We start from the raw sequence: 23,353 nt of genomic DNA on the forward strand, positions 1-23,353 counted from the left end.
ATGCAACCGGGTATATAGCAGGCTTTGACAAATAAAGCAGGAGTGGTGCTGCATAGGCTGTGAGAATACGTGCCGGATGATGGGAGTAGGAGTATGAGAGAAATAGCGTTGCTGGGTGGATTAGCTTGAGAATAATACTTGCTGTGAATCCTTGCAGCGATGAGGAGAGATAACGGAATGACACCCAGGTGAGAGAGAAGAATCCGGTCACTTGAGCAGGCAGATACAGCCGAAGACTTGAATACAGCAGCAGAATCAGTCACTCTTCTTATGGCGAAGAGGCTGCAGAGAAGAAGCCCAACTCCTCTGAGGCAGGAGAGGGACGACACACATCCTCCTTGCTTGGAAGCAGGGGGAAGACTAACTTGTTAGGAGGAAGTGGGAGGTCACATGGTCCTGGCCAGAGCTAGTCGGCCATTGGAGGAACCATGGTTACAGGTCACGTGATCAACAGCCTTGCATACCACTGTACACTGTAATAATACACAGGAATACATGACAATACACATGAAAATGCACATTACCAGAGAATACTAGGGGAAAACCAGCAGCAGTTGCAGTGCAAACACTTACCAGAACAGGCATTGACACAGCAAGAGAAATAGCCATAATAGGAGTAGTAGTCTGCATGTTCTGGGACACTGCATTTGTGTATACTGTCTATGTGTACTGTCTACCTCTCCGTATCCCTAGGTAAGTTAGGGACTGTCGCCCAGTTGCTGCCCTAGGGGTTAGCCTAGGGGGGCAAGCAGGTAGGGACAGGGGTTGCGGGTCTAGACAAGGGACTTCCATCTTCCCGGACCCCAGGACTCCCTGACACTGACTTATTATGCATGTTCCTCAAGTCGTTACGATTACAACAATATGTAACATAACTTTTATATTATCTGATGGCTTGTAAAAAATTCAAACCATTGTTAACAAATACATGTTCCTTAAAATCGCTCTATTCCCATGCTTAAAGCGCTTTTATCCTTTGGTCTATGGGGCTTTTTGATCACTTTTTATTACATTTTTTCTGGATTTGATGCGACCAAAAATACGCAATTTTGCCCTTTTGATTTTTTTTGCGCTTACGCCGCTTACCGTGCGAGATCAGTAATGTGATTAATTAATAGTTTGGGTGATTACATGCACGGCGATGCTAAGTATGTTTATTTATTTATATTTATAAAATGGGAAAAGGGGGCTGATTTGGACTTTTATTAGGGGAGGGGATTTTTTATTAATAAAAAAACATTTTTACTTTTATTTTTACTTTAATTAGAAGTCCCCCTGGGCGACTTATATATACACAGCAGTGATCTCTCATAGAGATCAATGCTGTCTATATACACAGCAATGATTGATCAGATCGGTGATAGATTGCTATGGCCTGCTGCAGGCCACAGCAATCTATTGCAGAGCCGGGATCAGCGTCATTCCGACGCTGAGGCCCGATGATGCGTTTCGGCACTCTAGTCCATCAGTGCCTTTCCTTAGGGTTAGGCTTGATAAAGGCACTGATGGACTAGAGTGCCAAAACGCGTTGCTATCTTTTAAAATAAATTTGCTTTGGCATTTTTTACCATTATCTGGCTTGGGAGTCATATCCATTGGCAGCCAGCAATACAAGGCTTGCCACTGACTACCTTGCCTTAACATATATATACCTGCGCTATGCTATTTGGAGGATCTTGTGTGGGTTCTAAAGTCTTTTAAGGACCCTAGTATCTTGGTAGAATCAGAGAAGACATCACCCGTGAGTCTCTGGATATATGGGCTGCAGAGCTTTGATAATATACTAGAATGTACAACTTTACAGGTACTGTAAAGGGGATTATTGGTTAGATTCGTCTCTACAGTGACTGTGCTGTGTATATGTTGCAGTGAAATGATACATTTAGGGATTTGATCAAATCCCTGGAAATGTTGAAATGACCACACCATTCTGTCATGAATTCTATCATTTCGCCCTGCAACATAGAATTTGCTTATTGTATCGCCTCTTTGCTTCGCCCCCCCCCCCCCCCCAGCCTGTCTGCTCTCCTCCCTGTCCGCTCCGCCACCATATGCCTGCCAGGAGGTTGCCACTCTGCTCCCTATCCGCCTCCGGTCCCGTCCACCCCACCCTGCGACATGCTCCTGCTCCCCCGGCCTGTCTGCTCTGCTCCTCGTCCACCCCAACGCCATATGCCTGCCTGGAGGTGTGCCGCTTTGCTTCCCGTCTGCCTCCTCCACCAAACATAGAGCCGGGTGTCTTTCATTCCAGGCATTTAATCAAATCCCTAGGGAAATGATGGAACGGCGTGTTCATTTAATCACTCCCCTGCTGAAGATGTATCATGGATTCATGTATCATGTATACAATGCAGATTGCACTGTTGCTGTATCAATTAATATCATTTCATACTGTTAACATAACTATGCACTATGGCTTGTTTTCAATTTTACTTTGAAAGAGCTATCCAGGCATATAGCATTTTTTTATATTTTGCAGATGGCACTATACATTAAGAAAAGATGATGCGTTGAAGGGCCAAAACTGAGAACTATTGGTAATAATGAGTAGGTAAAGGCACGTGGCATTTGCCCTTTCAATATGACAAATGACTGCTGTATGATCAAGCGTTACCTTTTAGAACAAAAGGACGCTGGTTGACCTCAGGGAGATCAACCAAAACACCGCAGAGACACCATCACGTGTCTCAACGTCAGTGTATTCTAGAACATTGCCCCCTGGGAAACCTACTCCACACTGATGAGGGGCAAAAACCCCGAAACAGCTGTCTGTGGATGGATACCTTGCTGAGGTGGTTTCCTTGACTGGAGAACGCTTTGGCTTGGTTGTTCCTTCCCGGAGGGAAGGTCTGGCTAGTTCACTGACGTCGAGACATGTGATGGTGTCTCTGCAGTGTTCTTTTGCATTAACTTTTAGAACAGACTTACTATGTTTGGCGTTGAATGTGTTAGAGTCATAATCTCAGGCATGTAACTGTGCACACACCCAATAGTACATATACTACAATGGAGCAGTGATTAGTATGAGATCATGAGGAACTAAGATCTGTGTTGATCATATTTTTAATCAATGAAACATTGCTTCTTGCAGAATGTAGTAGTGATGAAGAGTCTAGAGAAACTGTGCAATAGGAAAGCATAATATTTGTGAAACACGTTCCCAGGCATTGCATTTCCAAAGAGCAGTTGCAGGGCATAACAAAAAGTCAGAGGTTTCCCTGCAATTTTATATTTTTGAAGGGGTTCAATGGTTCGCTGATCTCCACAGCTCATCAACTCTTGGTGAAGTCTTGACACAAAGGAAATGCCCACTGATTGACTAACTGGATAAACAAGCATTCCCATTACCCCCAATTGTTTTGGGGCTGTTAGTTCTGTATTTTGTGGTTATACTTCATGACTGAACTTAGTACCACAATTCCCGAAACACATTGTTTTCCCTCAGCTGTTAATCACATGTTACCCCAGGATTCCTTCCAGTTCCCCACCCAAAGCTGTTGCAGAACATTTCATTTCCGCACCTGCTGCTTACATTCCCTGCCTGCTGCTATACACACTGTATATAGAGTGATTCCATAAATATCCCAATAAAGATATAGGGGGAGATTTATTAAGCTGGGGTAAATTAGAATTGTCTTAGTTGCCCCTGGCAACTTATCAGATTTCACTTTTCATTCCTCACAGATTCTTTGAAAAATAAAAGGTGGAATCTGATTGGTTGCTAGGGGCAACTGGGCCAGTTTCATTTTACACAAGCTTGATAAATGTCCCCCATAGTGTGTGTGTGTGTGTGTGTGTGTGTGTGTGGTAACCTAGTGTTGTACTCAGCTGGAAGGTCTCTAACCAATTTGGGGTTGGTGGTGATAAACCTTGAAGAATACACTGTGCTCACAGCTATGAAGTTCAGCTGCTGTTGGTCAAGGGCACTGAGTGACACGTCTAGTAGTATAGGCCCCACTTAAGGATGAGCCAGTTGTTGGGGTACCCTGGGGTCCTGGTGAGTTACAGAAGGGTAGTTGCTCTTTTGCAGACTGCTGTCTTGACATATGCTCCTGTTGAAGTTGCAAGGGTTGAAGAAGAGAACGCACCCTCAGCACAGTTAGCATGTAGTCCCTTGGTAGCCTCACCCGAGGTGTACTAGCCTGACTATGGCTAGCATGCAGGAACACTAGAAAAAATAAATACAATCTCAGCAGGGACCAACTTGTGTTTTCTCTCAATAAACTGGTACTACAGAACTCACTTACATGGCCCACTCTACATCTACTTATAGACTACCTAGAGGGTTCTGATCGGTGGAGGGGGACAGGAAAAGTAACAGTTTTAGGTGACCTTTGCAGGTGAAAGACAGGAGAAAACCAAATAAAAGGTATACTTTCAGTGCCGACACAGAACCAGCAGTGGCATATGGGTTCTTGAACATTGCATATGTATGTGAGTACAGTATATGACAGGGACATGGTGATGTAGGCTGGAAGGCCTGGTCAGAGATAATGACGTCACGTGGGGAAGGGCTAGAGCCAACATCCAGCCAAGCCTCCTACAGTATGCTATCAGAAGATGTGGAAGACAATCAGAAGAAGTTGAAGACAACTACAAATGTAGACATTTTGTAGTTCTACGATTTTCCATTTCCTGTCAGTGGTGAATCACACAAAACCACGCTGAAGCTAGTACTATTGGTGATAACACTACATTAGTAAGCTCTATGTCTGCTGTGATAGTTTACAATTGCTGTTATAAATACAATTTTATGATAGCGTTCAACCCCTTTAATCCATCTGGGTGTCACTGGCCATACAATAGTTTATTTTTGGAGAAATTTCTATTACACATTTTACAAAGAGGTAAAAATGGCACTTTGGACCTGGGGTGTGCAGCTTCAAATGATGTGCAGATGCCTAGGTAAACTGATTTTTCTGTAATGCACTGATGGGCAGTTCTAGATTATAAAGTTCTAGATTACAGACTTTTCAAAAGTCTGGTTTGGCAGGTACCCCAAATTTTGCCTTAAAATTCTGGTTCGTCCAGGTTTTTCTGGTATTTTGGGTTATAGGTGAAACAGATCCATCTTAAAATGTCTTCAATTTGGGGTTACAATTTGAGATACCATATTTTCCGGTGTATAAGATGACTTTTTAACCCCGCAAAATGTTGTCAGAGGTCAGGGTAGTCTTATACGACTACTATAAAAAAACAACTCAACTCACCTGTGACCTGTTCCTGGCAGCCGCGCATCTCCCTTCATGTTTCTGGCGTAAGCAATGTGATGCAGAGACACTGCCTGTGACGGAGGTCCCTGACGCTCTCCCGGCAGCCGAGCGTCTCATTGGAGAAGCACGGAGACGCTAGGCTGCCAGGAGAGCTTCGGGAGAATGGCCGAGGTGTTGGAAGTCCCCGAAGCCTTTGTCATTCTCCTGAAGCTCTCCCGACAGCCGAGTGTCCCCGAGCTTCTCCAATGAGACGCTCGGCTGCTGGAAGAGCTTCGGGGACCTATGGTCCAGGCATTGTGCATCACACTGCCTCTGCTAGGAACATGACAGAAGACATGCGGCTGCAGGGAACAGGTGAGTTGATTGTTGTTTTTTTTTCAACTTCAGTTAACCCCTGCCTTACCGCAGCAGGGCTCCAGCTAGTAAACCCTGCTGTGGTCAGGCAGATGCTAACATTTTCCGGCATGAAGGACAAACCCCTGAAAACCTTCTTAAAAGTTAGGGGTCAGCTTATATGCCGGAAAATACAGTATATCAATGACTTTTAAACTGCCATTTACCAATCAGATAAACCTAATTCATATTTTACGGTAATAATTATGAGCTATCAATCATTTGCAGTGCAAACTGTCCTTCCTGCATGTCTCAAAGTTCCTATAATTTACAAAAATTTCAGGTTATAGATAATTGCTTTTCCACCTCAATTCTTTATATCGACATGGTCAGACATGTTTTAATCCAGAAATTCTGGTCCAGACATGGAAACACATTAGACTTGTCTGCCATGATGACTATAAAATGTTGGCTTTATGTGTTCACTGTCACCTTCCACAAAGAGCTAAAATGTTTTTCACATGGATATTTATAATGAAATGGTGGATCACATGGTACATATAAAATATTTAAAGTTCAAATGAACAAATCACTTTACAGAGTGTCACCATTTCCCCCCTAACAGTATAATGTGGAAAACACTCATAAAAGTAAATAAATGTAATAAAAATTCCAGAATGAATGGTAAATGTATAAGACAGAGAAAAGCTATATGGCACTAGCAAACTAAGAGGGGTCAAGGGTTTATTCAGCTTCTCACAATTTGTGCTGTGGATTAAATGATGGACATACTAGCTAATATAATTCTAAATATTTCCATCTTCTCCATGCTTTTCTCAAGATATTAATGCAAAATCTTAACCCTTTGTCCAACAACATATCTCAGTGTGTATATATTCAAATTCATAGGCAAGGGGTAACTTTTATCAGGCCACTCAGACTTTTATTTAACTCTTAGAGGACCCTGCCAATTTAAATTTTTGCGTTTTCTTTTTTCCCTCCTTGTGCTTAAAAGGCCATAGCACTTGCATTTTTTCACCTAGAAACCTACATGAGCCCTTATTTTTTTGCGCCACTAATTGTACTTTGCAATGACAGGCTGAATTTTTTCATAAAGTGCACTGCAAAACAAGAAAAAAATTCAAAGTGTGGTGAAATTGAAAAAAAATGCATTTCTTTTATTTGGGGTTTTTTCGTTTTTACGCCATTCGCCCTGGGGTAAAAATGACTTGTTATATATGTTCCTCAAGTCGTTACGATTACAATGATATGTAACGTATAACTTTCATTGTATCTCATGGCCTGTAAAAAATTCAAACCATTGTTAACAAATATATGTTCCTAAAAATCACTCCATTCCCAGGCTTACAGCGCTTTTATCCTTTGGTCTATGGGGCTGTGTGAGGTGTCATTTTTTGCGCCATGATGTTTACTTTATATCGCTACCTTGATTGCGCATATGCAACTTTTTGATCGCTTTTTATTACAATTTTTCTGGATTTGATGCGACCAAAAATGCGCAATTTTGCACTTTAGGATTTTTTTGCGCTTACACCATTTACGGTGCAAGATCAGGAATGTGATTAATTAATAGTTTGGGCGATTACGCACGCGGCGATAGCAAACACGTTTGTTTATTTATTTATTTGATTATTTTTATTTATAACATGGGAAAAGGGGGGTGATTCTGACTTTTATTAGGGGAGGGGGCTTTTTACTAATAATGACACTTTTATTTTAACTTTTTCAATTATACTAGAAGCCCCCCTGAGGGACTTCTTATAAGTGCACTGATCTCTCATTGAGATCTGTGCTGCATAGATATGTAGCACAGATCGATGAGATAGGCACATTGATTGCTTCCGGCTGCTGCAGCCGGAAGCAATCGAGTGCCGAGCCGGGATCAGCGCCATTACGGCGCTTACCCCGGAAGGGGTAAGATGTGTGGATCGGGTGGGACAAGATGTGGGACAACGTCCCGGAGGAGAGATCCTCCCCACTAAACATCAGGGAACGGCTGCATTCGGTAATCGGATGCAGCTGTCAACTTTGACAGCTGCATCCGATTACTGTATTAGCGGGCACGGTCCGATCGGACCGTGCCCGCTAATACCTGTGGTCCCGGGCTACGAGCCGCACTAGGGACCGCGGCGGTTCAGAGCGCGGCCGCCTAAGGGTTGATGTGCCACTTAACCTTTAGAGGACCAGGCCAATTTAAATTTTTGCTTTTTTTAGTTTTTTCCTTCTTGTGCTTAAAAGGCCGTTTACCGTGCGAGATCAGGAATGTGATAAATTAATAGTTCGGGCGATTACGCATGCGGCGATAACAAACATGTTTATTTATTTTTATGTATAACATGGGGAAAGGGGGGTGATTCAAACTTTTATTAGGGGAGGTTTTTTTTTTATCAATAATGACACTTTTTTTTCTTTTTTTTTTACTTTTACACTTATACTAGAAGCCCCCCTTGGGGACTTCTAGTAAAGGTACACTGAGCTCTCATTGAGATCTATGTTGTATAGTTATATAGCACAGATCAATGAAATAGGCACTAAATTGCTTCCGGCTGCTGCAGCCAGAAGCAATTGTGTGCCAAGCCAGGATCAACACCATAATGGCGCAGACCCCGGCCCGAGCCGGATGTGTGGATCGCTCCTCCATGACAACATCCCTGGGGGCTATCCACGCCACTAAACAGCAGGGATGGGCTGCAGTAAGTAATCGGATGCAGCTGTCAACGTTGACAGCTGCATCCGATTACTTAATTAGCGGGCACGGCGATCAGACCATGCCCGCTAATAGCCGCGGTCCCAGGCTACGAGCAGCACCTGGGACCACGGCGGTTCAGAGCGGGGCCGCTGCAATGCACCGCTCTGAACATCCCTAGGCGGCCCAGGACGTACAGGTACACCCAGGGTCGCCTAGGGGTTAAGGGAGAAGTCCGGCAAAATTTTTTATTAAAGTATTGTATAGCTCCCCAAAAGTTATACAAATTACCAATATACACTTTTCACTGGAAATGCACATAAAGTGCTTTTTGCCCTGCACTTACTACTGCATCAAGGCTTCACTTCCTGGATAACATGGTGATGTCACGACCCGACTCCCAGAGCTGTGCGGGCTGTGGCTGCTGGAGAGGATGATGGCAGAGGGACACTGAGGTACACAGGGCACTGGAGGGACACTGAGCATCCCTCTGCCATCATCCTCTCCAGCAGCCACAGCCCGCACAGCTCTGAAAGTCAGGTTGTGACATCACCATGTTATCCAGGAAGTGAAGCCTTGATACAGTAATAAGTGCAGGGCCCCCCCCCCCCCTCCCCCCTTCCCCCCTTCCCCCTTGTGGACTTCTCCTTTAATAAAATATATCTTTACAAATAATTTGTTTTTCAAGAGTCCACAGTGGCAGGACCACTAAAGACACAAGTCATGGTGAACTTATGGCAAACTTAATACAGGTTAGAAATAATATATCTTATATAATATATTGACAGCGCTGTGAAAGAAATAGAAAATAACGAGTTAATGAAGGGATAACACAGAAAACCTTTCTCCCAAGGCTATGTTCCCACACACTATTTTTGCTCAGTATTTTTCAACCAAAACCAGGAGTGGATTGAAAACACAGAAAGGCTATGTTCACACACTGTTGAAATTTAGTGGATGGTCGTCATTTAATGGCAAATTTGACAAAAAGTTCCCCGCCCGAAATTCTCCTCTAAGTCAACAAGGTGTACAGAATGCCACTAAATTTGTGGGAAAACAGCTGATCTACATATTTTCTGAAAATGTGTACCCCTGGGACAATTCTTTAACCGTGGTTTTACATGTACAGTAGACACACAGTGTTTCTGGTTCCCCCTTCTCTTTTTCCATTATGAGTACTACGCTATCTAGATGACATTCTTAGAAGAAATGTAGGCAATTGTATTAATACACAAATGATACTATACAAGGCCAGGAAACTGATAGCTGCCTATTGTTTCTATACACCATTCTTACAATCAGGAAATTTCTTTACATAATAAATTCTACAAAGCTTTCAGAATATGGTATGTAGAAGAATGTAGTGCAGGTCTGAAAAATATTGTGGAATTTGGAGGGAATCGAAAGGGGCCTGTCTTCTTTATTAGACTTCCCTAAATGTACTATAAGGACAAAAGAAACATTCAACTATGTTGGAACATTCCTTGTGCCCTGTGTGGGATTTGAAGCAGGTCCTGATGGCACAGCAGGCTAATCCATTATCAGGGGCGTGATTGAAAACCATGGACCAACGTGGCACAGAGGCACAGAGCTGAGTACAACCCCAAGAACACAGACACGACCATGAAGCATGGGGGTGAAAATATCATACTTTGGGGTGCTTTTCTGCAAGGGGAAAGCATGACTGTTTCATATTTAATGGAGGATGGCTAGGGCCATGTATTCTGAGATTTTGGCCAACAACCTTCCCTCAGTAAGAGCATTGATAATGGGTTGCGGCTGGGTCCTTCAAGCATGATATTGACCCGAAACACACAGCCATGTCAACTAAGGAGTGGCTCCATGAGAAGAAATTCAAGGTCCTGGAGTAGCATAGCCAGTCTTCAGATCTGAACCCAGTAAAAATGTTTGGAGGAAGCTGATACTCAACATTGCTCAGCAACAGCCCCGAAACCTGTAACATCTGGAGAAGATCTGTATGGAGGAGTGGGACAAAATCCCTGATGCCGTGTGTGTAGCCTAGGTCAAGAACTACAGGAAACGTCTGATCTCTGTAATTGAAAACAAAGGTTTCTGTACCAAATATTAAATTCATTTTTTCTATTTTATCAAAGGCTTTTTCATGGAATAAAATGCAAAATAATTATTTAAAAATCAAAGTAATTTTTTGGAATTTTGTTTATAGATTTTGTCTCTCACAGATGAAGTGTACCTATGATAAAAAATAAAACACCTCTTCATTTTTAGTAGCTGGGAATACAAGAAAAATTGGAAAATTTTTTCACTGTATTTCCTAAGACAGGAAATACCAAATTATTTAAAGGAATTGTGTCATCTGAAAACCCAGTTTAAATCACATTTTTATCGTAAACAGATTTTTGGACAATCTTCGTGATATGTTTTCTAATTTTCATTTTACTATCCACATCATAGAATAATCCTAAAATCTTGCCGTTTTCATTCTCCACAAGGTGGAAGGGTCCTTTTAAAAGTAACAATCTTCACCCTTCCACAGCCCTAAATGAGCTCTAATCAGGGAGATCAGTGCTCGTTTGCAATGCTTTTAGACGGCACAACTAGTGTTGAGCTCGATGCTCGGTCAAGCATAGTGCTAGATCAAGCTTGATGCTTGACTGAGTACCTCAAGGTGCTCAGAATGCTGTTTAGATATTTGTGTGACTATGTTCACAATCAGTATTTTTGTTCAGTATTTTGCAACCAAAACTAGGAGTGGATTGAAAACACAGAAAGGCTGGGGGCGTGGCTATCAGCTTAGTGCACAGCTCCGCTCATACCACAGGCCAGTAGCGGCACAAACCGGTGGTATACCCGACGGCACTGCTTGGCACTCGGTGCCCACCACCCCTGACATCAACACAAGTGACCGGATGGCAAATCGCGGCTAGTAACGGGCTAAGAAAAGCCCTATGAAGCTCACTTACTTCTTCCCTGCAGCAGACGGGACCCAAGATGGTGCCGCGAATCTGCACAGCAGCACTGAGTTGTCCACCGTGCAAGGTACCGCTACATCTCTGAGCTCTGGAGGCGCCTCGCGAGCATCTGCTTCCTCCGGTTCGGCTTCCCACAAAACATCCCCGGTGTTAGTCACCCCAAGCCAACAACAGGGCAGAGCTAAGCCACAAAATGGCGCACTTCACACCAACATGTCAGCAGCTGCCTGCCTCTCCTATGCCCACTGGGTCGGCAGCCCCCCTGACTGAACTATTTATGAGGGTGCTCCTGGCAGAACACCACACCTTACTACAAGCTGAGATACGTTCTGCTGTACCTGCCTTGCACAAAGACATTTCTGCTATAGGGAACTGTACCACTCACATAGAGGGGAAAATGACGGAGCTTACTGCTGCACATAATGTCATTGTGGATGCTACTAATAGTGCTAAGGAGGAAATACAAGCACTGAAGTTTAAAATCGCAGATATAGAGGACCTTTCTAGGAGGAACAACCTCAGATTCAGAAACATCCCAGAACAAGTGAAAACAGAGGACCTGCATGATTTCCTAGTGGACTATTTCACTGATTTATTGCCTCAAGCTTCCAATCTTGACCTAACCATTGATCATCGGGTGCCTAGACTACCCAAGCCCAAAACACTGGCGGCTGATATACCTAGGGATGCGATCGCTAGGATTCATTTCTTTCATGTCAAGGAAAAGATTATGGATGCAGAACGTCGCAAACCTAACCTGCGCTTTCGCAACATTGTGATTTTTGCTGACCTCTCAGCAGTAACTTTGGCTAGACGGAGGGGGTTTAACATTGGTACAAAGATATTGCGGGATAATGGAAATCCCTATAAGTGGGGCTTCCCAGTCAAGCTGATTATCTTCTATGAAGGCACCAAACGTATTGCCTCATCGCCTGCGACAGTACGTCGCCTCTGCTCCGAATGGGACCTATTGCCGGACAATCCGGATACTTTGCGCCAAATCCCTGAAGAGTGGTCTACTATGGAGCGAAGGAAGCGCAAAACCATGTGAAGCGGCATCCTTCGGTTGCTTCTAAGGGCTAACTGCTCTTCTGATCTGTTTTGCACTTAGTACCTTATCGATTTTCTAGTTATACACATTTAGGCCCCGTTCCCACTGAGGAAACATGAACATGTTCATTCTTCAGCGCGGACAGGGCAGGAGCGCGCGCCTCCCATAGACTCCCATTATGAGCGGGAGGCTAACGGCATTCCGCGGCGGACAATTCCGTCACGGAATTCCGCTACCTTTCCTCAGTGGGAACGGGGCCTTAGTGCCTTTGGGGACCATTGTATGATCATAGGCCGTTATTAATGTTTATGTTTGGATGTTCTTAAGCCTACTGATTTACTCCCCACTGTACTCTATGTACACTATCTCTCACTTACTGTGTTGTATGTATGTTTTTTCTTGTTCTTTTTGTTATATTTTTACTCTCTGCACTCCAAGGTACCTCAGACTTAATTGGGTATTATGGTATATGGAACCCCTATATTTGCTTCCGTGTGCTTGCCTGCTCACAGCGTCTATGTCCATATGCCAAGATGGGTATTCAGTTTCTGTCCATTAATGCCAAAGGGCTTAATTCACCTTTTAAGAGATCCATGTTGTGGAATGAGGCCAAATGTTCGTCTCCTGATATCCTTTGTGTCCAAGAGACACATTTGCTAGATAAGGATACCATACGCCTCAAAAATAGGCACTATCCCCATATTATACGTGCCCCCGCTATAAGGAACAAAGGAGAAGTGGCGTTGGCTGTCTGTGATACGGTAGCCCTTGGCCCTTGTGTCCCAGAAGATAGACGCGGGGGGGGAGGCAGATTTATTATTTTAGTTTGTTCAATTAATGCAGTTAAGTACACTATAGTTGTTGTGTATGGCCCCAATAAGAAACAATGTGCCTTCTTACCCTCTACTCTGAAAAAAGCTAAGGCCATAGCACAAGGACTGTTTGTGGCTGTGGGAGATTTTAACTGCTAGCTATGGCCATCTATGGACCTCACTTCCAGCACCACTTTTGTGGAACCAACCAAAACCTTTTCTATTGTCTCTAAGCTGGGCTTATACGATGTGTGGCGTGTGTGTCTCCTAACTGACAGGGATTTTACTTATCCCCCCCCCCCCCCCCCCCATAAAGTCTATACTTGCATAGATTTTTTTCTTGTAGACAAATCAGTCATACCATTAGTAGAAAAGACCACAATTAAGACTTTAAAATGGTCTGACCACGTCCCCATAACTCTGTATCTCAGAGAGCAATACTCTACCCATCCCACGGCCTTGTGGAGATTAAATAATTACATCCTTCAGCATATCCCTAAAACCAAATCTGCCATACAAGATTATTTTCGGTTGAATGACACAGACGAAATATCTAATCATACCCTTTGGTGCGCATTTAAGGTAACCATTCGGGGACACTTTATCAGTCTAACCTCATACGATAGGAAAGGCTTACAAAAACAATTGTTAGATCATCAATTGAAGTTAGTGGACCTCCATAGGTTAAACAAACAGTCCTTCTGAGATCTCTGAGATCCACTCGCAACTACATAATCTAAATTTACATAAGACGACTGAAGATGACTTACTATTGGTAGGGGAACAAAGCAGGAGCCCTTCTGGCTAAACAAATTAGTCAAAAAGGGGCTAAATCTAAGGCATCATTCATAATAGATGATAACGGCTCTACAATTTTCGACCCACAAGGCATTTTTGACCCGCTGCGGACATTATATCCTCCTTGATTCGCTCTGCTCATCTGCCAAAGATTCCAGATACCCACCTGCAGACTTTAGCGGCTGAGTTTACAGAACAGGAGGTAGGTTCCCAATTTAAATCGCTCAAGTCTAATAAGTCCCCCGGTCCTGATGGACTTTCCAATGAATTTTATAAAACGCATGGAGCACTGATTGCACCTTACATGACATGTTTGTTCAATGACTTTGCGTCAGGGAGAGAGCCGCCTAAAGAAATGCTGGAGGCAGTGATAGTCACATTGCCCAAACTGAGCAAATCTGCAGATAGGCCTTCAAATTTCAGGCCTATCTATTTATTGAACACGGATCTCAAACTATACGCAAAGTTATTGGCAACCAGATTAGTGGACATATTACCTTTAGTAGTTCATAATGATCAAGTGGGATTTGTCAAAGGCCGCCAAACCATGGACGGCACCAGACAATTCCTAAATATCATAGCAAGTGCATGTGCCGATCACCTTCTCTGCTCCTCTCCTTGGATGCAGAGAAGGTGTTCAAAAGGGTACACTGGGGCTATCTCAGAGCTGTCCTGCAAAGTTTCAGGTTCCCTCCCAGAATGATTGTGTCTATCAAGTCCCTATACACTTATCCCTCAGCGAAAGTACTTACAGCTGGCACCCTGTCATCGACTTTTAACATCACTAATGGCATGAGGCAGGGGTGCCCCTTATATTTGCCTTAATAATGGAACTGCTAGCCCAACATGTACGATTAACACCTCACTTACATGGTATCACCATAGGCAAACATGAACATCGCCTAGGGCTCTTTGCCGACAATGTTTTTATCTCCATTTCCAAACCAACTCAATCTCTTCCAGTGGTAATGTCCATACTGAATACCTTTAGCAAGGTTAGCTACTACAAACTTAATATTACTAAGTCGGTCATAATGGACTTAAATATTCCCCAACCTGCTAAGGACAACCTAACTAGGGATTTCCCATTCCAGTGATCCAAGGGTGAAATAACATAACTGGGAATTATACTTACCCAATCACCCAGCAAACTAGTTAAAGTTAATTTTTTATCTCTTTTAACCCAATTAGGGAAAGACATATCTTCTTATACTTCCCTGCCCCTATCGTGGCTAGGCCGTATTGCTATTACTAAAATGGTACTGTTGACCAAGATCTTGTACCATTTTAGAAACTTACCTGTACTTGTTCCTCTGCCAATATTACGAAGGTTACAGTCCGTTCTTATGAGGTTCATTTGGGGATGCCAAAGGCCAAGAGTAGCTGCTTCGGTTTTATATTTGCCAAACTTGGGTGCCCTTGTATCTTTTCTTATTACAGAGCTGCGGTTCTCGACCAGGAAAAAAATTGAGGGGAGATTCAGTAGACACTCCGCAATGGGTACATATGGAACAGCAAATAATAGGCACACCTAGCATAAACGATTGGCTGTGTTCCCTAGATATGCCCAACAATGTGTTTCATTGCAAATTTTCTACAATTAAGGCCGGAGCCTGTTTGTGGACACTAGTTAACCCCACTAAGCTACTATGTCCCCTGCGCTTACGAACCCTACCATTATCGGTAGTGCAGGTTACCTTGAGTTGGACTGATTTTCTTACTTGGAAAGCAGCAGGTGCTCCAATATGCTGGAGATGTGGAGCTGCAGTTGGTACACTACTGCACACTTGGTGGACCTGTACTAAAGTTATCCCCTTATGGGACCGCATACGTGCCAAATTGTTAGAATTACTTAAATACCCTATCCCGTGGGGACCTGAGGTAGCCTTGTTGACCCTGAGACTGGACAACTTACCCTTATGTCACCTGACCATTATATTTCATGTTTTGACGGCCACACGCACAGCCATAGCCAGGCATTGGAAAACTCCAGATATCCCAACTATTCCTGTAATCCTTGCCATGGTGCAACATAAGTATATTATGGAAGGTCTGATTGCTAGAAGACCGGGTAAATATGCTGCTTTCCTGAAACAATGTGAAGCGTGGCCCTCACACGGTCTTGAACCTCTGTAGTATTATACTGTCAAGCACTACATAATGACCTCTGCCTTCTGTATGACTGAGACTTGGGGTCCTCTCTATTTGTTTATTAGTTAATGGTCACAATACCTTGGAACTTGTTGTATTGAATATGTTGTGTGATTTATGTACTGTCTCCTATGTCCCTATTCCCCCTCCTGTTCCCGCTAACCCCCCCATCCTTCCTTCCCTCTCCCTCCCCTTTCCTACATACCTGAGATTTCCCTGTTTCCTCCTTGGAGGATCTTATGTAGACCCTGACTTTGTTAAATTTTGTTGTTCACTTAAACAAAAAATAAATAAAGTGTTATAAAAAAAAAAAAAGAAAACACAGAAAGGCTATGTTCACACACTGTTAAAAAATGAGTGGATGGCCGCCATGACAAATATTGCCGTTATTTTAAAACAACAGCCGTTGTTTTGAAATAATGCTGGTTACTTGCCATTAAATGACGGCCATGCACTAAATTTCAACAGTGTGTGAACATAGCCTTTCTGTGTTTTCAATCCACTCCTGGTTTTGGGCGCAACGGATATTCACTATTGTTTGAATCCTTGCTTCATTACCACCTTCAGAAACCCTCCACACAGTAAACATGTTTTGTCTAAAGTATTTTTTGAAGTAAAGTACCAAAGTGGAAATCTTTATATTTCATGAGACATCAAAGGCAATGGTGAACAAAAAGGGCTTTGCTGATTTACACACAGCTGTAATGGTTAACAAGTCTTGGTGTTGCATTTAATGAATGTGGTTTTTCTGTTTCTGTGTAAAGGTTATCAAGTTGGTGCCTGCCTGTGTCAGAACAGGTGGGTGTACACTATGTCACTGTAAGGCCTCAAGTCTGAAATGGAAATGATCAGTTTAAATAAAAGTGGTGAATGTTTACATTACCGAGGACGAGGAGGATTCACTTGCAAGGTAACTGTCATCATTGACGGAATGTTTCACTGCAACTATATTAACAAGGCGTATTCTGTAAAAATGACATGAAGAATAGATAGATTGTTAGTAGATTTCAAATTTACATGATGTTATACTGCATACACCGTATACACAACAATTTAGTCATTTATAGTACATATGTAAAGCTTTTATCGTCTTTTAAAACAGATGTCTGGGTTAGAAAATGTTTCATAAAATAGGGCCTAAATTATGGCCTGCTTTAGGGATTCCATATACAATATGTGATGAAATGCTAAATGAGCAGGGAGGAATACAGTATATGTTCTGCCATTAAGTGAGTGCACAGGTGCAGGGACATGCTGTTTGGCATTAAATCTCAGCTATTGTAAATACATTCCACAGCACCCTATGCTATTGGTGTAAGAGACCATGGAAAAGGCAGGGTTAACATTCACTGGGCCATGGACAAAGCACCAAGCCCTGGGAACATAAATAAGTGGTGATGCATTTCTTCTCCTGCTACTTGACCAAAATGAATCCCCAAAAATTATGATTTGTTCTTTCTAAAATTCAGAACAAAACTGATTTAAAATGAATTGATTCACTGTCATTTGAGCAACCTTTTGACATGTTATAGAGACTTGTTTATGTTACAGAGACATGTCAAATGTTTTGATTGGTTTGGGTCTGAATATTTAGACCCGTAATCAGGGCCGCTTCTGCCATGAGGCGGAATGAGTATTCCGCCTCAGGCGGCAGATTGTGCGCCCCTTCAGGGGGCGGCAAGATTTCCCCCGCCGCTGTCATTATAGCTAAGTTTAACTTGGCTAAAATGACAGCCGCAGCCACGGCCTCACCACTCGTCGCGCGGCTCGCGCCGCCCACGCTCACCGGCGTCCCTGCATCTGACGTCACCCAGCCTTCTTCCTGATTGGTTGGGTGCGTACATGCGTGCGTGCGTGCGCCACGGCCGTCCGCCGCGGCGCTACGCACTGAGGTCACGTCACCTGTCCAGGAAGTAGGAGTGCAGTTCCGGTCTTCATCGGAGGAAGAGCGGTTTCCCTGTGCTGTGGTAAGTTCCTGGGGTGGTAGGGGGGTTGGATGGGTGGCGGGCGGCTTGCGGAGATGCGGGTTGCGGCGGTGGGGGGACCTGTTAGTTTTTTTTCCCGGGTTGGCAGTCTATTTTCATTATTAGGGAGTCTCTGCATTCAGGGGTCAGGGCCTCTGCAGAGACCTCCTCATAATGACAACAGACTTAATGCAGCCAGGGTCTTTGTTTGCAGCTCATTCACTTTTTTTTTTTTTACAGGTAGAGACAGGACTACTTCGGAAAAAAGAGTTTTACATTTTTGATTTAATAAAAGGGTCAATGAGGGGTCTCGGGGGAGTTTTATTTCAATAAAGAACCTTTTAAAATTGGTGTTTTTTTTCTTACCTATTTTTGGCTTGGTAGTGGAAGCCATCTAATAGATGGCATCCATTATTAAGCCGGGCTTAGTGTTAGCCCGTAGAAGGGCTAACACTAACTCCCCACGCTTATTACCCCGGTACCCACCACCACCAGGGGTACCGGGAAGAGCCAGATACCGTCAGGCCTGAAGCACCAGAAAATGGCGCTCCTGGACTGGGCGGCAGCAGGCTGGCGTTATTAGGCTGGCAGTGGTCAAAATAAATGGCCCCTGCCACCCTGGTAGCGTCAGGCTGCTGTTGCTTGGTTTTGTATCTGGCTGGTTATGGAAAATGAGGGGGACCCCACACATTTTTTTCATTTATTTATTTATTTAATAAACTAATGCATGGGCCCCCTTATTTTCTATAACCAGTCAGATACAGAACCAAGCAACAGTAGCCTGACACTATCATGGTGACAATGGCCAAAATAAATGGCCCCTGCCACTCTGGTAGCGTCAGGTTGCTGCTGCTTGATTTTCTATCTGGCTGGTTATGGAAAATGAGGGGGACCCTATGTATTTTTTTTATTTATTTAATAAACTAATGCGTGCTTTCGCCCCTTCATTTTCCATAACCAGTCAGATACAGAACCAGCCAACAGCATCCTGACACTATCAGGGTAGCAGTGTCCAAAAATAAATGGCCCCTGCCCTCCTGTCAGGCTGCTGCAGCTTGGCTGTATCTGGCTGGTTATGGAAAATGAGGGGGACCCGACGCATTTTATTTATTTAATAAACTAATGGATGGGGTCTCCCCTATTTTCCATAACCAGACAGATACAAAACCAAGCAGCAGCAGCCTGACACTATCAGAGAGACAAGCACCATTTATTTTGGTCATTGCCAGCTTGATAACGCCAGCCTGTTGCTGCCTAGTCCTGGATCATCATTTTCTGGCGTTCCAGGCCAGACAGTATCTGATTCTTCCCAGTACCCCTGGTGACAGTAGGTACCGGGGTAATAAGCATGGGGGTTAGTGTCAGCACTTATAATAGCTAACACAAAGCCCTAGCTTACTAATGGATGCCATCTATTAGGCGGCTTCCACTACTAAGCCAAAAATAAGTAAGAAGAAAAACAATTTAACAAAGCTCTTTATTGAAATAAAATACCCCAAGAACCCTCGTTGACCCTATTATTAAAAGTAAGAATCTTCTATATGAAGTAGTCCAGAATGAAAGTTTAAAAAATATAAACAAAATAAAATGATACTTACCTGCCCTTGGACCACCTTTTTCAGTCCCTAAGGGTCCATATATACGGAAAGATTATCTGCCAAAGATTTGAAGCCAAAGCCAGAAACAGACTATAAACAGAGATCAGGTCATAAAGGAAAGACTGAGATTTTTCCTCTTTTCAAATCCATTCCTGGCTTTGGCTTCAAATCTTTGGCAGATAATCTGTCAGATAATCTTTCTGTGTAAATGGACAAATGTGACGATTTGCAACACCAGTAGATTTTGGCAGACAATCCAGGTTGTGTGTCAAAATCTGGTGCCACCTTCTGCTCTTTGCTTGAGGCATTCAGCAGAAGTACAGCAAACCTCATAGAGCTGTGCCCTGTAGCCAGTGCAACGAATTCGCACCTGGTGAATATAACCATGTACCACATGGTTGTATTCACTGCTGTGGTATATATCAATGCATACAATATATTCATCACTGGTATATATGAATGCATTTGTTGCTGTTATATATGTATGCTTGTGGTATATTCACTGCTGGTATATATGTATCTGTGTGGTGTACACTGCTGTATATGGTTATGCATTTTGTATATTCACTGCGGGTATATGGTTATGCATTAGGTATAATTATTGCTAGTATATTGTTATGCATTTCGTATATTTACTGTTGATATTTATATATATATATATATATATATATATATGTGCGGTAGATTCATTGCCGATATGTATGGATGCTTTTGTATATTTACTGCTAGTATATAGTTATATGCATACATTTGGTATATTCACTGCTGTTATGTATGTATCTGTACAGAATACACTACTGGTATATGGTAATGCATTGGGAATACTCACTGATAGTATATACGAACGTGTGCAGAAGTATATTCATAGCTGGTGTATATGTATCTGTGCGGTATATTCACTGCTGTGGTGTGGTTATGCATATGGTATATTTACTGCTAATATATATATATATATATATATATATATATATATACAGTGGTACCTTGGTTTAAGAGTAACTTGGTTTAAGAGCGTTTTGGTGTAAGAGCTCACAGTTTTTCAAAATAGTAACTTGGTGTAAGAGCATTGCTTTGGTGTAAGAGCTCCCTGTACTGGGTGGGAGGAGGAGTGGAGGAGGGGCATGGTCTGCATAGCGGGGTCTACAGCCCTGTACTCTGACCCAGGAAGCCTGGGCGTGTGTGTTGGGGGGGGGGGGCGCCATTTTAATTTTCGCCTCAGGCAGCAGAAAAGCTAGAATCGGCCCTGCCCGTAATGATCAGGAGAATGAGCAGGAGAGGAAATGCTGCAGCGTGGTTTACTGCCCCTCTGTTAGAAGACACTTACGGCCACTTTTATTTTTGTACGTTTTTATTTTTTACTCTTTTCGATTTCTCTGTTCACCGTGTGGGAACAATATTGTTATATTTTAACCCCTTTAGGACCAGGCTAATTTTCATTTTGCGTTTTTCCTCCTTGTGTTTAAATAGCCATAGCGCTTGCATTTTTCAAAAAAAAAATTATTAGTGCAGTGAAATTAAAAAAAAAAAAAGGGGATTTTGTTTTAATTTTGGTGGGTTTCGTGTTTACCCCACTCGTTCTGTAGTAAAACTGACATGTTATATATGTTCCTCAAGTCAGTACTATTACAATGATATGTAATTTATATAACTTTTATTTTATCTGACTATTATTTAATCTTTTGAAAAAGTAAAACCTTTTAAGGCTACAAACCCACTTGCCGGATCCGCAGCGAGTCCCCTTGCTGCGTATTTGCAGCGAGACTCGCTGAGGATCCGGCCCCTATTCTTTCAATGGAAGACAAAATCGCAGCAGGGATATACATCCCTGCTGCGATTTTGTCTGCAGCCCGCCCCCGCGGTCGTGCGGCCGGGGGCTGCGGGGCGATCGCGCGGCCGGGGGCAATCGTGCGGCCGGGAGCTGCGGGGCTGGGGGCGATCGTACGGCCGGGGGCAATGGTGCGGCTGGGGGCGATCGGGGCTGCAGGAGGGCGGGCAGGATATACATTACCTGATCCCCGTTCCTGCTTGCTTCGGTGGCTCCCGGCACGTTCCGCCAGGCCAATCAGTGCGCTACCCCTCTGCAGCACACTGATTGGCCGGGCGGGCCGTGGAGACACCGGGAGCCCTGAATCAAGCAGGAATGTATAATGTCCAGCGGCCGGGGGGGTTAATGGGGCGGGCTGCAGACAAAATCGCAGCAGGGATGTACATCCCTGCTGGGATTTTGTCTTCCATTGAAAGAATAGGGGCCGGATCTGCAGCGAGTCTCGCTGCAAATACGCAGCAAGGGGACTCGCTGCGGATCCGGCAAGTGGGTTTGTAGCCTTAAAAAAAATCTAAATGTATTTAAAATTGCTCTATTCCCATCCTTATATATTGCTTTTATTCTTTGGTCTATAGGGCTGTATAAGATTTCATTTTTTGCACCATGATTAGTTCTTTCTATTGGTACCTTGCTTGCGTATATGCAAGAACAGATACATCAATTGTTGAGCTGGGATCAGCGCCAGTGCGACACTGAGACATAGCCCGATAAAGAGAAGGGATTGCGGAGGAAATCTCTCCACTAGACACTAGGGAATGGGGCACGTAATACATTTAAATGCAGCTGCCAGTTTTGACAGCTGCATTAAAATGTATAATTAGCAGGCGCGGAGGAGAGTGGGGGTATAATTAGGTGTTTGAGGGACAGGGCACATTATTTTTGCACAGGGGCATTCTGCAGTCTGTGCCCACCCCCATAAATTTGTCCATTTTTCCATTGACTTGGATGATCAATGCAAGTCACTTCATGTCAATTGTTAATGTTATGACTTATTAACATACAGAAGACACTAACCCAAGTGTTATTTAATTATGCTGATGCTTCTCATATTACCTAATTTCCCCTGAAACAACTACAAATGTATGAAAAGCATATATTCAAACACATTACAAACATGCTATGAACCAGCACCTCTGCCAAGCACCCGCAGGGGAAAAAAAAAAGTTCTTTGAACAGGGTTGACCAATTAAGAAAACTTATTTTTATAATCCCCTTTTAGAGAGGTCCCCTACAAAGGCATCTTTTGCTTTGGAGTACTTGTCCTGTTCTGCATTACACAAACACCTCATTTATTAAACAGGCATTGTATAACGCTTCATGCTTTTTCCATGTGGTAGCTTTACAGTAAAACAGAATTGCCAAGTTTCCCTACCGATTATAGCAGATCACTAGAGATCCCGCCAGGGAAGCCTCTTCCAACATATTGTCTATACAGTATCTATAACCATGTCCCTTTTTACCTGTTGCAAAACAGCATGGAATAGCATATTATTAGTGGAAGTGTAAGGACAACAAACATAAAACAACGAGAAAGAAATCCACAAAACATATTAACTATTTATTTACTGGCATTTTTCCACTTTTTATAATATAGCCCCAGTTTCTGAGGTGTGGGAAATAAATTGAAAAACATCTGTCAACATGTTTGACATAAAAAAAAAACAACAAACAAAAATCTAGAAATCTAGCAGAAAAAAATACGGTACACTGGAACTTTGAGCACAACACCGTTCAAAGCCAAAGATTACTATGCTGCATTGCTGCATATCAAAGTGAATGTTATAACGTTGTGGTCCACATGTTGCTATCACCATAAATGTATCTATCTACATGGATTTCTGTCTACTTTCAGGTCACAGCAACTTGCAACCACATTCAGTTTTATTCAGCGCAATCTAAGAAATGCCTCACTTTGGCATGCAAGACACAGTGTGCTGCCAAAGATCCTCA

The 23,353-nt window shown here is 43.1% G+C and overlaps 1 long non-coding RNA gene across 1 annotated transcript in view; it reads right to left on the reverse strand.

Annotated features, from left to right (window-relative positions):
• Positions 1-4,117: 4,117 nt before the first annotated feature.
• Positions 4,118-23,353, reverse strand: part of LOC138785719 (uncharacterized) — a 35,082-nt gene continuing 15,846 nt past the window's right edge. Inside the window, exons 2-3 of the long non-coding RNA XR_011362150.1 lie at positions 16,900-16,981; positions 4,118-4,168 (exon numbers count right to left, since the gene is read on the reverse strand). This is a non-coding gene — a long non-coding RNA (uncharacterized lncRNA). The remainder of the gene's footprint in view (positions 4,169-16,899; positions 16,982-23,353) is intronic.

Source organism: Dendropsophus ebraccatus, chromosome 3 (genome assembly GCF_027789765.1).
Source record: "Dendropsophus ebraccatus isolate aDenEbr1 chromosome 3, aDenEbr1.pat, whole genome shotgun sequence".
Lineage (NCBI taxonomy): Eukaryota > Metazoa > Chordata > Amphibia > Anura > Hylidae > Dendropsophus > Dendropsophus ebraccatus.